Below are 14,583 nucleotides of genomic sequence, written 5' to 3'. Positions count from 1 at the left end.
TTTCTGCTCCAAACAGCAACTAGCTTCGACTAGAAACAAAGATTACAACAAGGGATCAAACAACAACCATTTTCTGTAGTTTTTTTGCAGATAGCTTCCTTGTGCTTGGCCCAGCACGCCAAAAATCACACCTCGGAGGAGTACAAAAGTTACAACTCTCAGATGTCCTCGATTGCTGGCCATGCTAATAAGAGCCCGGAGTTCTTATTTTTTCAGTGACAGCTCTACCCTTGCGACTATTAGAGACTGGGCTATTATTGGAGACTGGGCTATTATTTTTTTTCAATTGTCATATCAAGCCAACTCCAGTCTATACAGGCATAAACTGACCATATCAAGACTGATGTTTCAACCCTAACTCAGGAATATGGTCAAAACAGATGTTTCACAATAGCATTGGCACCAGGAAGGAAGCAGTAGACCGAAAACGTCCTTACAAATATGTTCTTGGCATGTTGTACTGCTGTTTTATATGCAGTCAATATACTTGTTGCATACTCCAATTGTGACCTGCGCTACTATTAGAGACTGTGCTCTTATTATTTCAAACCACCCTCACCCCGGGTCATTATTGGAGACTGGGCTATTATTGGAGACCTGGGCTTTTATTATAGAAAATACGGTACTGAAAATTTTTCACTTCCTCGGCCTATTACTAGTAAAATTCATGACCTGGAAGTTCTATATTGGGCAAATTACAAAAATGGCCCGAAAATATTTAGTTTTTTCTTCTTTTCTACATTGCTATATGTCCATAGAATAGACAGACATACAAATTAAGGTATAAATTACGGTAGGTAAATGGATGGATAACGGTGGTGTGGGAAGAATTGAGTGCTCTTCTACACGATTTGATTTAAACGGAAATGCACATAATGACATGTGTAACCTGCTCAGTTTGCCATGAGCTGAAGAGGAATATGCTTGCTGGTAAACGTATTGATCCATACACAACCAAGCACAGCCTGCCGACCCATTACAATCATTGCAATAATCCTTAGCCTTTCGCAGATGATGTATTTCGTGGGAATTTCGCTGTGAGCAACATGAAATAAAAAATCAGTTCAAAGATTTCCCAGTTTTGCAGCTTCAATGTCAAGTCACACCCCTACTGAGCTGGAAAAACAAAAGATGATAGAGGGTATTTGGACCAATTCCTCCTGTAAAGCCTCATTTCCCTTCTGAAATAGGAGATTTCAGTCAAAAACACGAGGGAAAAAGAAGAAAGAAAGCTGTGCACAAGGGTGGCTCAAACCCGCAAGGGGCGCAAAGTCATAATATTTCCACTCATGGCCTGCGCAGAAGGATGCTCAGAGGACCAGTTTGTGAATTCGGATTGAGCTACCTTAGAATGTGAGACTGGTGTGAAGAGCTATTGTACGCGCTTTTTGGTGGAGGAACACGCAATACATTCTACGTAAAACGTACACGGAAATTACACTACAACTGATTGCAATAAAGCGAGAATAATGATGTCATTGGAAATTATGTTTTCTGCGTAGTGAGAGGATGGTGCTTTGTCCCTTGTGTGCAGGTGAGGTGAAACTCACCCCTGAGATCTGCCAAAGAGACAGGATCGGTTGCCATTCAGGATCCACACCATCCTGTCCGCCCGTCAACGGGATTGACAGTGGGAGTCCTCACTGATGCCAATGTCGATGTGCACCACGAAACTTGTAGTCCCGAGTGTGATGCTAGCAGGTCTGGTAGCAACCACTGACACACGAGAGGACAGCTGCGGTATTCACTCCAGTCAGGGCTGCTTGGCCAATGCTTCATATCGGCAGCTCAGCTCAGTTTGATCAATCAGAGATAATTGAAGATTAAATGACGGCCAAACTCCAAATTTAGAAAAAAGGTCTATAAGTAGCTCGAACAACTGTGGTGTGGTGACAATGTGCCAGAGCATGTCCATGGTGTGGTGACAATGTGCCAGAGCATGTCCATGGTGTGGTGACCATGAACCACCGGTAACCCTCAGAGCCGCCATTCCGCCTATCTTCACTACTGTATGTAGTATGTATGACGGCAATGTTCTGGTGCAATGACCGGACTACTCTGACTATACACGAGCTATGGGCCCGGATGGCACTGTAGTTCAGTATTGCTAGAACTGTAGTCGTGCTTCTCGACTATTTTATGCCTTGCATGCACTAGTACCCATTTGGTTAGGTTGCCAACAAATTCAGGGCTCACGGTTGTGATGCCAAAACTCGATTACGTGGGAGGACATCTTGAAATCTGATCACCATAGAAATGAGCTCGCGTGACCGGAGCTACATGTACGCGGCAGTGCGCGGAGCACAGCAAGGACTCGAGATTTTGCGAGGAGAGTTGCAGCGACTGACAAGAAAAAGTAGAACTGAGGAAGACGGAGACCCGCAGGGGACTTGTGTTTCACTTTGGTTGCCGTTCACCGTCGTTGTTATTGCTTCTTTCCGAGCGAGTGTGTTGCGAGCGTTGCTGGCCTCGTAAGCCAAAGGCTTCAGACAGTTCGCACGCGAAGTCCTGCGATGAGTAGAAGTCGCGATTTCTGCCGCCGAGTCTTTGCTGAGAAAGGGATCGACATCTATCTCGTCTGCTGATGAACTGGCGCAGGTGAGGAGAGGTAGAGGACAAGCACTCCTTGATGGAATGAAGCTAAGACTCACACAGTGTTCTAGTTCGTTATCTCTGCTCTCAGAGTGTTTAGTAAATGCACGGACATGCTGCTGTGAGAAGTGACGATGGAGAGTTGTGAATTATTTGATTTGCCACTCTGTTTCATTGCAAGAGGACAAATCAAATGGCTTCGCCGTTGTACTGGTCAAGTATTTTCGGTTCACCATATCTGCTGAAGCATACAGCAGTAGAGCGCCGATGAGCGAGACAGCAAACGGTGAATATTATTTCAAGAGTTTGTCAGTCACGGAGGAAACATTGCAAAAAACGCCTTGCTGCTGCCTCGCTGGTGTAGTTTCCGCATCTACAACGCATCTGCACATGCTTCCTTCCTTGTCGTCGCGCACAGGAGTTCGCGTACGCCGCTGCCGACTTAGCTCACTTCAAAACAGTCTAAGGTAGCACAATATTGGCCGATTTTGACAATCGATGGCTCAAAATCTTCAGTAGATGCTAAGCTACAGTTTAACAGAAGCGATTTTTTTCTAGATCAAGGGATCGCTGTAGAGCATTCACGGACTTTGTGACAATATCTTTAGTTTCCCGCGGCCAAAATCAAAAATTCCTTCGGTAGATCCCCTAGTTCACATCTTGCCTGGTTCCACCTAAATTTTCAGTGTCGTACTGTCTACCCGTGCTACCTTAGTCTATTTTGAAGAGGCATGTGTTGCACTGAAAATGCGCTGCGAGATGGCTAGAGTTTGTGCAGTCTCTCCGGAGGCGTGGGTTCGAATCCCACCGCTGCCACCAATGTTGTAACTGCCTTTCTCTACCTGCTCCCAGTCCCGTGCCATCTCCATACTTGTACAAATGGACGACGATAACTACATTTAGGAAGACTGTTTATTACGAGACGACGACGGAAACACAACTAGACATGACGAACTCAAGACGAAGACATGATGAACTCAAAATGAAGACTGCTTTTCAAACCACAGCAACACGCGCATGCACCAACATGACGTACACATGACATACACAAAATAACGTACTACAACATACCCAACCGTGAGCCCTGAAATTCAAAGTCTGATGTGTGGCTTTTATTCCGATCGTCAATTGAGTGACTTTTCCCGAATTCCTTGAAATCTCTCTCCGGCTTCTCCCGGGCAAGCCCACATGAAGTCTGTCCGGGAATGAGTGAACAATTGCAAGTACAGTGCGTATCGGTTATAGCGTGGTTGTGTAAAAGAATATACTGCCTACAAGAATGAACTCTCATATTTTCATAATCATAACATGGATTTCAAATATTCTTACAAGCAATTTTATTGCATAGTAGAATATTTCGGTCCTAAGAATGGACTTTGTGTAGCGAAACATGCCAGATTCAGGGGCGTAGCCAGGATTGTGGCTGAGGGGGGTGCTCACTGGAAGTGTGGGCCTGCGCCCGAAGGGCGCGAAAAATGGGGGGGGGTCCGGGGGCCCTCCCCCTGAAATTTTTTCGATATTGAGTGCCAAATCCTTCATTTTTGCATCTATTTCATTATTTTCCATTCCACCAATGATTCAATAAAAAGTCAGATAATCGTATGAAACGCACAGTACTTTGCTACAGAAGTTGGATGGTAAGAGATTGACAGGGTGTGGTTAGACCCAGAATATAATACAGACAATTGTTGAAGTTCGTTCAATCCACGATTGAATACATGTAATCACCAGGACACTTATTATTAGAAGCTTCTCCGCGTGGGCATCAATGCAATGTAGATATACACAGCATGTATAGCTTTCGCATAAGCCGAAGCGACAACAGCCAAACAGGATATTGATGGCGATATAAAACATATGCGATATAAAACGCGTGACGAAAATAGAATACAATTAAGACAAGCAAACGAGCAGCTCAACCGAGTTGAATTTGAATTTACTGATCATTACCAGGGTTCATCTGTGAGCAGCAACATATCTCTCCAGGATACGGCCGCTGAGGTAGGTCCACGCCCCGCGATTCTGGGCGATGCTCCTCAGCTCCTCAAGATCTGCCGAGGTCTTGAGGGTCCTCCCAACCAGCTCAAGATCGTGTCTGAGCACGACCGGCAGAGTTGTGCGCGGCCTGCCCCTCCAGGTAGGCTCAGTGGATGGCTTGAAGTAGGAGCACATTGACAGGTTCGCCGGTGCACTCTGGTCCAGCCGCAGCACGTGCCCAAACAGACGCCAGCGGGCTCCCAGGATCGAGATACCAAGTGGTGTTGAGTTTGTCCTCTTGTACAGGGTGTTATTCTTGATCTTAGCTGGGTACCGTATGCCAATAACTTTCCGCAGTTGTTGTCTGTGGAACGCATCAACTCTATGCCAGGACACTGCTGCACATCGTCACCTGCAACAACAGTGTTCTGCAAGTCACACACGTGGCAAAATACCTCGGTGTGTTGATTGATGACCAGCTAACTTGGGCACCCCACATCGAGTTTCTGGCGAAAAAATTGGCGGCGACCACTGGACAGCTTTGGAGGCATGGCCGGGCCTTGTCACTGAAAGCACGTCGAATGTGGTATATGTCTATGATACTATCTCATCTCTGTTACGCCTCTAATTGCTTCTTTCCTGCGCTTTCACGGTCTCTGCTAAATTGCCTTGTAAAACTGCATAAGTCTGGTATTCGTGCTGTGTTTCAGGCTCCCCGCCGCAGTGCAACAGCTCCCTTGCTTGCTAAGTTATCCATACCATCACTTCACCAAGTCCTTTTACAGAAGCTGCTTGTATTTGTTTTCCGGTCTATACACGGATCTGCAAGCTCTCTCTTTCAAGATTATTTTGTATTACTTGCCCAGCCTCAGATACCACTTGCTGATCGTATAGTCACCCGTGGGCAGCTGCATAATTTACTTCGCATCCCATTCCTACCCAATCCTGCTGGGAGATGTTCTATCCAATTTCTGGGCAGCACCACATGGAACTCTCTACCTGATGCTACCCGCTCTCTAACAAACCTTGTTCATTTCAAAAAATCTCTTTCAGATCTTGATCTCACTTCACTCCATTAGCTATTGACACACGAGTACGTTCTGTCCCCTGTCCATCATCAATATTATCTACATGTACAACCACAACACACATAAAATACACTGCTGCATGGTATTTTTATAATTGTCCTGCTGACGGTCATGACATCTTATCATATTAATCTATCATACTATTATATTTTTCATCATAGCCTAGGAGCTGTGGCATCATTTATGATCCACAGCAAGAAGGCAGCAATGCCTGTACCTATGGTGAAGTAAAATAAAGGTAACATAACATAACATTATACCAGCCAGGATAGGAAAATTTTATTATACAGGGGAAATCTTATTATACAGGTATTAGAGGTTACGTATGTCTGCCGACGAGTGCTCATGTTCAATCCGCCTCATGAGATTTGTATTTACAGTCCACATGTGCCAGAGTGAGATGTACCACAGTATGCTGCATCATTCACTGTGCAATACATTCACCAGCTGCATTCGTCGTGGATGGCGGCGAGCAAACTCATCGATGACCGCACCCACGTCAACTGGAATGTCATGATGAACCTGCAGCAAGGTGAGGCCAGTCAGCCGGGAGTTCTTCATCACTGATCTCTGCCGGTCCTTGACCAGTTTCAGGGCGCTGAAGGACCGTTCGGACGAGCAAGACGTCACTGGCAAGGTTGCAAGAAGTTGCAGAAGGCAGCGGATGTTCGGGAACATCTGGGAAGCGTGGGGTAGCGCTGCTGATACCGAGGTCGGCAAGCTAGCTTCACCGTGCTCTGCCTTTGCCTTCACCCACTTCACGCGCCAGCAGTGGAGCTCAGCCTCCATACTACGGCCAGACACAAAGTCGTCGTCATACAGCTTCACCAGCTCCTGTACTTGGGACTTCGCAGCGTCCATGGACATCTTTAGCAGCAGTGCTGGGATGGCACAGAAGCCCTGGAGTGCGGTCGAGTCGAGCGGCGTGAACCTGGCCTCTATCTCCGACACCATGTGGTCCAGAATGGGCACTGTCAGGGCACGTCGGTAGTACTGGACGGGCGTATCGGCCTGAACGTTGTTCCGTTGGGTCTGGTGACCACACAGCCTAGGAAGTGATGGCGTAACGTGCACTGCCTCACATATGGACTTCACCACTTTAAACCACTCACCATGGTACTTGTCCACATTTCTTCGGACTTCTGCCAGTGTGGTTGTGACGGAACTCACATCGTGCATTGCTGCAATCAAGTCCTTGGCTTCTGCTTGGAGACTGGAGGTGATGCCACGCACGTAATGAAGGCACTTGTTGACAATAACTAAGGCTGCGATAAAGTCGGTGTTGGTGATAGCCGTCAGCAAACCATTCGCATCCGTAATGGAATCTCTTGACCACGCCTGGGGACCTTCATCCAGGATTGCATTGAAGCAGACCACAAGCATGGGGTGAAGGGCCAAGAAGGATTCCAGTGCATCAAGTCGCTGCACCCACCGTGTCCTGCAGAGATCCTTTACCTTGGATGTATCAGGTTCCTCGTCTGCATCATTCAAAGCGGCCTCGAGCGCTTTCTGGCGTTTCGGATGGGAGTCGAAGAAAACTGCTACTCGGGTGACGACGCCCATCATATTCTGCACCAAACGATCTTGCAGAGATGAGACGACCACCAAGTTCAGGCAGTGCGAGGCACAGTTCAGGTACAAAGCTCGGGGGTACTTCTCTGTGATACGGGCAGCGGCACCTTTCCTGGCTCCTGCCATGTTGCCTGCTCCGTCATAGCTCTGTCCACGGAGCTTGCCAAGGTCAAGGCCAAGACTGGTGATGGTATCCGTGATCAGCTTAGCGAGGGCCTCTCCGGTAACTCCTGCTGCACACTCAACGAACACGACAAAATCCTCTCGAACCACCTTTGTCGATAGGTCCACGTACCGTAACACCAACCTGAGTTGCTCCTTGTTTGCCACATCTGTCACCTCATCAGCGATGACCGTGAACCATCCAGCATCCTTGACCCGATCAACAATCCTCTGGGCAATCTGGTCACCAATGATGTCGATCAGTTGGTTCTGGATATCTCCTGACGTGTACGTTGCATTGGCTGGGGCAGAAGCAATATGACCAGCTAGGATCTTGTCACCAGCCTCCACTCTGAAGTCCATCAAAGCCCAGAAATTTCCACAGTTTGCGGAATCCGCGGCCTCCTTGTTTGTGCTGGCGTCTCTGTGACCTCGCAGAGGAATATTTTGTCTGCCGCACAAGATCAGGATTTTGATTATCGCCTCCAACTTGGCGCGATTCGCAGCTACCCTAGCCGCGAGTCCATCATTGGTCAGCTGTGCTATGTCCTTCGTTTTCCCCTCCATGACACTGAGGAAGCCGTCAGCTCTTACCACAGCGTCCTGGTGGTAGGCTTTCCCCATATGCTCATCCAGGAGCGCCAGTGCTTTCCGAAAGTTCGTCAAGGGACGTCTTGCCAAAACACCGAGCGACGATCCTCGGAATGCATTTGCAAATAGACAGCATGGAATGCAGACTCCGCTGGAAAGCGAAGGGCTAAACACCAGCCATGGCTTGTATACATCGAGCCAGCGGGGCTGAAAAGACCGGCCACCATTCTTCGGGAAAACAAACGAACAATCCGGTTGGACATGGTCCTTTAGCAGGGCAAACATCACGTCGTCGTCGAGCGGTGCACCCTTCGCAATGTCCTCCATGAAGGTACCGATGTCATTTCGGACGACTGCGACTGGTACAGCCAAGGGCGACAACTGCGGCTCTTCCGAGCCTTCGACTTCGACAATTTCGCAATTAGATTCGTCAGATTCGGAAATGGCACTGGCACTGCTGCTACTGGTATCTGGTCTCTTCGACTTCCCTCGACTGAAATACTTCAAGATCGACATTTTCATAAGAATCCATTCGACTTGCGGATCACAAAACGACGTTGACACTTCTCTTTCACTTCTACCAAGTCTAGCTACACAAAGTGCGAGTCTATATACCGGTAGTTGTACAATGCGCAGTGCATCCGAAAACGACCAAACTCACATTCAAAGGCAAAGATCTACACACAACTATACTACCACGGTAGTACTAGTTCAAATTACAGTACTGGTAGTACTACATTGTACTAAAAATTAATAATTTAGCACTACTGCGCCTGTCACCGGCGAGAACATGACTGCATGTGCAGCCATGCATGCAGTCTCAAGTGCAACCTGCATGCGGCGCGGCAGGGACAGCCCACGTGGTACACGATAATGACACGTGGATATGTACGCCAACACGCCCAGTAATACAGTTGGCCGGGCCCCGTCGTGCAGCGCAGCGTCGTGTGGCGTCGATCTTGTTGACGTCGAGTCTCGATCGCGGGCGGGCGTAGATCCACAGCAGTACGAAAATGGTACCTGAAATTTTTGAGGGGGGTGCTTGGGCACCCAAAGCACCCCCCCCCCCCCCTGGCTACGCCACTGAGATTAGTACAAGGTGTATCACCTGTAGTAATAACATCTGTCCCATGCAGTTCTGATCTGACTCGCGTTGCGTCGTAGTGCTGCAGGTTCAACTGTTGTGGTCATGTAACTCATGTTGGATAGCCACATGGTAAGCCTATGGCCAATGGGACTATGACCAGCCACATGCACAGTAGCACTACGTTGCACGTACGATGATCTTCCTGTCCCTGCACACATGCATATGATATGGCACACTTGATGGATCGTGTGTAAGAAATATCGGATATAAGAATAGAAAGTCGTTTCTCAAACACCCACGCTATAACCGATACCTACTGTACGTGTATTTGAATGTTTACGCCTTGTGGGTGGGCATGTGTTTGTGTGCGTGGGCATGTGTTTGTGTGCGTGGGCATGTGTTTGTGTGCGTGGGCATGTGTTTGTGTGCGTGGGCATGTGTTTGTGTGCGTGAGCATGTGTTTGTGTGCGTGGGCATGTGTTTTTGTGCGTGGGCGTGTGTTTGTGTGCGTGGGCATGTGTTTGTGTGCGTGGGCATGTGTTTGTGTGCGTGGGCATGTGTTTGTGTTTTTGTGCAGCTTCAACCTGTTTACACCATGGCAGCAGGCGCAACAAAGTGTTCGCTGCTCCTCTTGTTCTTGAGCATTCTCTGGGGGACCTGCACTGGAACAATGGAAGCTGTTACTACTAAGGAACCACCGTCCGTAATGCCAACCACTGGAACAATGGGTGATAATACTACTACGGCACCAATGCCCAGTACGCCAAGTTTATGTTGATGTGTACTTTGAGTTAGTTTAAGGGACGCTATTCTATTTGAGGTTGGACCCTTTCCCGGTTTATGACCTGTATACTTTTCATGAAGATCACATTGTTTTTGTCTGGGCAATGAGAAGTAAGGATCCGTCCATAATCGTCGATCTCTTACACGAAACGAAAACGTTTCGCTTATTGGTGGGTGGGTCCTGGAGAGTTTCCTTTTGAAAGACATTGATAGCCGAGATATCAATCCATTCTAGTTGTCAAGTCAATATATTTTCGTTTAGGTTTTGTTACAGGGGGAGGGTGATAACTAAACCTTTTCTCTTCCTCTAGGCTTCGTTTGGCCGACTTTGCTTTGTCCTCGTTGAAAAGTGATGACGAAAAAAGGTCGATTCGCAAAATTATGTTCATTTTCAATGTACGTGATGACATGGGTTTGCTGGCTATGTGTCCGTACAGCAGGGTATGCGGGACTTGCACACTCTGGTGGCGGATATTTACGGCTGATGAAATCGATAGGAAGGGGCTTGCTCCCCACATTGGAAACGGCGCTCTTCCGCCGACTTGACTTGACAATTGACTGACTCACGACTGCCATCCAGAGCACACGAGAAGTCCATCGAGCCTTTGACTCAGCAAACTTGCGAGAAAGCACCACTCCCTGCTCGATCCACAGTGTTCCGGGGAATTCACCCCTCATCAGTTGAGCTTGAGTAGGCAGAGAAAGATTGTGCCTGAAGAGGACCACGTATAGTTGTATTTTAATTCCCGTAGCTATGCAGAAGATGTTACTTCAATAACGTCTGGCGCTAGCCAGGGTCCACACAGCTTTAATTTCGTGTTTGTTTGTTTGTGCCACGCCTGACACTATCCCGTATCTGTCCCGTACCGTACCATCAAGAGAATGAATATGTATAGTAGCAGTATGTATAGCATTAAAGTGGACAGCACCAAGAAATGAGAGACTGTAGAGGCCTGGCATAATATGTATGCGAAGTGTATCGGGGGAATACATGCAGGGCGATAGTGCAGTATCGTCTGGCGCTAGCTAGCCAGGGTCCACAAAAACTTCCTCCGTTAACAAAAACGTTGTGATGGATTTTGAATTTTTGATGGATATGAAAACGCTAAGAACAGGCCAAGAAGAGTTTGTACCGACTGCAAACCACTGGGCGAAGGTAGTTCAGCTCATGTACAGCGTCTTTAGGGGTCGTCCATAATTATCGAACTTTTTTCACGAAACGAAATAATTTCGTTATGGGGTGGAAGGGGGTTGATCAATTTCGTTTCAGAAAAGTTCGATACATGTACATGGCCATAGGAGCAGTTACACACTTGCGGGTTTTGTTGTATATGCATTGTATATGTCAACAATTTTTACGTTCTGAGGGGGAGGGAGGGAGGGGTTGGGTCTAAACTAAAATAATTCGTTTGGTGAAAAAAGTTCGATATTTACGGACGGCCCCTTACAAGAGAAACTATTGGCAGAATGAGCAGAGAGTTCAGTTTGCGTCGCTTTCGCTCGACTAAAAGCATAGTGTAGGGCCCTGAGTTTCCAAGCTCTCTCGTATATATCGCTCTCCAGACGCTCCGTTTCCATACCAGTGATAAAATCGATCATAAAAATAATTAAAGGGGAACTGTCACCAAACAATTTCTTTGCCTTGTCCTGTAGTCTTTTGGCTACTGATCATGATGGTGTACTTCATTTTTCCTTGCGATGACTGGAAGTGGGTGAAAACTTGAAAAGAAGGTGCCCAAAATTGTCCCGAAGTACCGAGTGAGGTCACGCCGGACTTGACCTCCACGCATACATTCGTTGTCAAAAACGAAGTCAAGCCCGTGTGCTGGTCGATCGAGCTAACTGTTCGGATGTACGGCATACGGTGCCTTCTTAACTCGGACACAGATCATGGGTTCGTCGGATAGAAGGAGAATGCCAAAGAGGCAGAGACCCTCGTAGCTACATAGCCAAATCAAAGTAAAAAAGCAGCAGAGCTTTCACCTTTTTGACTTCTTCCGCAAGGATCTTAGTTTAAATTTGTGTGAGCATGAAATTATGTCGTTGTTTTTGAACTTTTTGTGTGAGGAACAACACGATGATGAGTGTGTTTGCAGAAAACAGTACACCTCCGGCCGGCGATAATACCACCAACCCAAGCTCCGACGTCTTTCATTTCAGAGTCGCGTGGGCCACTCCGCGGCTCCGATGTCTTTCATTTCAGAGCCGCGTGGGCAACTCTGCCACCTTCAATACAACGAAATCTGTTTCAAGTACAAGGGATGTGTGTCACACTAACAGCAAACAAACATCCTTCCACTCCTTTGTAATCACAAACAAAACAAAGAGCTGTAGCTTCGCGGAGGAACTACCAGTGCGACTATTATGCTGTCGACTTTTGTTGGTTTAGTCCCTTTTGGCGTTCTCATTGTGTACAATGTACACATCAGTGTCTGAACTCAGAAGGCACACGTGCACCGTACATCGAACAGTTGGCACGATCGACCAGCACACGGGGTGGACTTCGTTTTTGACGACGAATGTACGCGTGGAGGTCAAGTCCAGCTCGGACTTGACCTCAGTCACTCGGTACTTCGGGACAATTTTGGGCACCTTCTTTTCAAGTTTTCACCCACTTCCAGTCATCGCAGAAAAAACGAATAACACCATCGTGATCAGGAGCCAAAGAAATACAAGATAAGACAAAGAATATTTTTGGTGACAGTTCCCCTTTAAATAAAAATGCCAATAAATCCGGATATTGGGCCAGTTTGTTTGTACGAGTTTCGCTTTTCTGAAAGCCGAGTTAGTTGAAACTTGCCTCCAGTGGGGCTTGAATGAAGTATTTACATAGCTATTATCCGTTTGAGTGCAAAGGGTGGCTACATCCTTGCCCAGCTCTGAGCACGAAAGGACCCCACAGTCTAAGCGAAATCATAGCTCGCGAGTTTTTCACGGAAGGTAATATCACTGACGGCGCGCGGGTAGTTTCTTGCTCGTGGATCTCTTCAGCTATCACTGATATCATGCCTTGGGCCGTTTGTGGGCCACGGGAATTCCTCGTGGGTTCATTTTTCGAGTTGTAGCAGGTATGGATTTGCTTGCAAGTTAATTTGGGAATTCAACCAATTCAATGCATGCATTGCCAGTAATGGGTGAGTTCCCATTTAGATCTTACGGCTTAAAGAATAATATAATTCGCTTACCCTTCGTCGTCTGTGACAGTGCCTTGAGACCCTAAGGAACATGATGGCATTGAGAGAACAGGGTATCAATGTACAAAGAAAACGCAAAATCAGAACTCAACGCGGTCGCTTGTATACGCAGATGCAGAATATTTTTGGAAATTTTGATTTGATGCAAGTGTCTAAACTGTGGCGTGGGTGCCAGCGATACTCGTCGTCTCCTGAACAAGCTGAGTGATGATGGTCCCCCCATCCATGAACAACCGGACACTGCGAAATCTCTTTTTTGCCCGCGAGCACCAAACGCGATCGAGTATATTCACTGAGCAGGAAAACAAAAATGATTATGAGGGGTATTTGGGCAATTTCCTGCTGTAAAACCCGCCCTGTCTTCCGGAAATGGGCTATTTCAGTCGAAAACGCCATGGAAAAAAAGTTGTCCATGAGGGGTGGAAGCCATAATAATTATATCCACTCATGACCTGCGTAGAAGGATGCTCAGAAGACCAGTTTGTGACTTAGTATCAAGCTACCCTAACCCACTACCTTTCCATTGCCCAATCCAAAGATCATTCCCATGTCAGATCTTACTGATCACCCCCTAGTCCGCCTTGATATTGTAATACCGGAATGGAAGCCCCCAGCAACCCAGAGAACTAAGGTTGTGAGAAAACCAGGAATAGTTACTAACAACTACTCTGAGTTTACTGAATGATGCTCGAGGACTCATCCTCATTTTCAACATTGGACAGTCAAACTTGCCATCTTTTAACGTCTATCGTTGCTGTTACTGATACGCATGCTCCATCTAAACAAGTTAGACTACCCCTCTGTCCCAAACCTAAGCCTCAACCGTGGGCAACACCAGAGTTACGGAAGCTGCTGCAGCGCAGAACTACTCTGCATCGTAGAGTCCTTTCGCAGCCTGGGAATATGGTTCTTAGGCAACAGTATTGTTCTGTCAGACGCGAGGGGTTGCTTCTGAGTAGGAGACTGAAATCCCATTTCCTGATGCACCAGTTCTCGGCACTCCGACAAAATCCTAGAGGTCAGTGGGCTCTTCTTAACAGTCTGTCTGGCAGGCGGAAAGTAAGAAATCAGCCAATTGCATCTCTCAGTAGTTTGACAGAGACATTTGCTAACGTAGTGCACGATCCAAGCCAGCCTGCTGACATAATTATGTTTACGCCCAGCCACCCAACAGCCAACTACTATTGCTCGACTGTCCCATTTTTGACCCGTAACTGTGGCGCACATCACCACACTGCTCAAAGCAACAAACACAAGTAAGTCACCTGGCTCTGACAATGTCTTACCAGCCGTGCTGAAGCATGGTCGTGATTCCATAGCAGTTTCTCTCACTGATATTATCAATAAATCTCTGAGCACAGAGTGCGTACCAGATATTTTCAAGAATGCCACAGTCAGCCCAGTTTTCAAATCAGGCGATGCAGAAAGCTCTACTAATTACAGACCAGTCTCATTATTGCCCATATGCAGCAAGATATTAGAACGAGTTGTCTTGGAGCAGCTGATTGCATTCTTTAAGTTACACAACATCATGTAC

General features: G+C 47.1%; 1 long non-coding RNA gene across 1 annotated transcript in view; it reads left to right on the top strand.

The window, feature by feature from the left end:
* Window positions 1-14,583, top strand: part of LOC135827831 (uncharacterized) — a 42,891-nt gene that overhangs the window by 12,529 nt on the left and 15,779 nt on the right. The window contains exon 2 of the long non-coding RNA XR_010555557.1: window positions 9,647-9,827. This is a non-coding gene — a long non-coding RNA (uncharacterized LOC135827831). The remainder of the gene's footprint in view (window positions 1-9,646; window positions 9,828-14,583) is intronic.

Source organism: Sycon ciliatum, chromosome 12, assembly GCF_964019385.1.
Source record: "Sycon ciliatum chromosome 12, ocSycCili1.1, whole genome shotgun sequence".
Classification (NCBI taxonomy): Eukaryota; Metazoa; Porifera; class Calcarea; order Leucosolenida; family Sycettidae; genus Sycon; species Sycon ciliatum.
The sequence above is the reverse complement of the archived record's forward strand: the minus strand, read 5'-3'. Positions and strand labels throughout refer to the sequence as shown.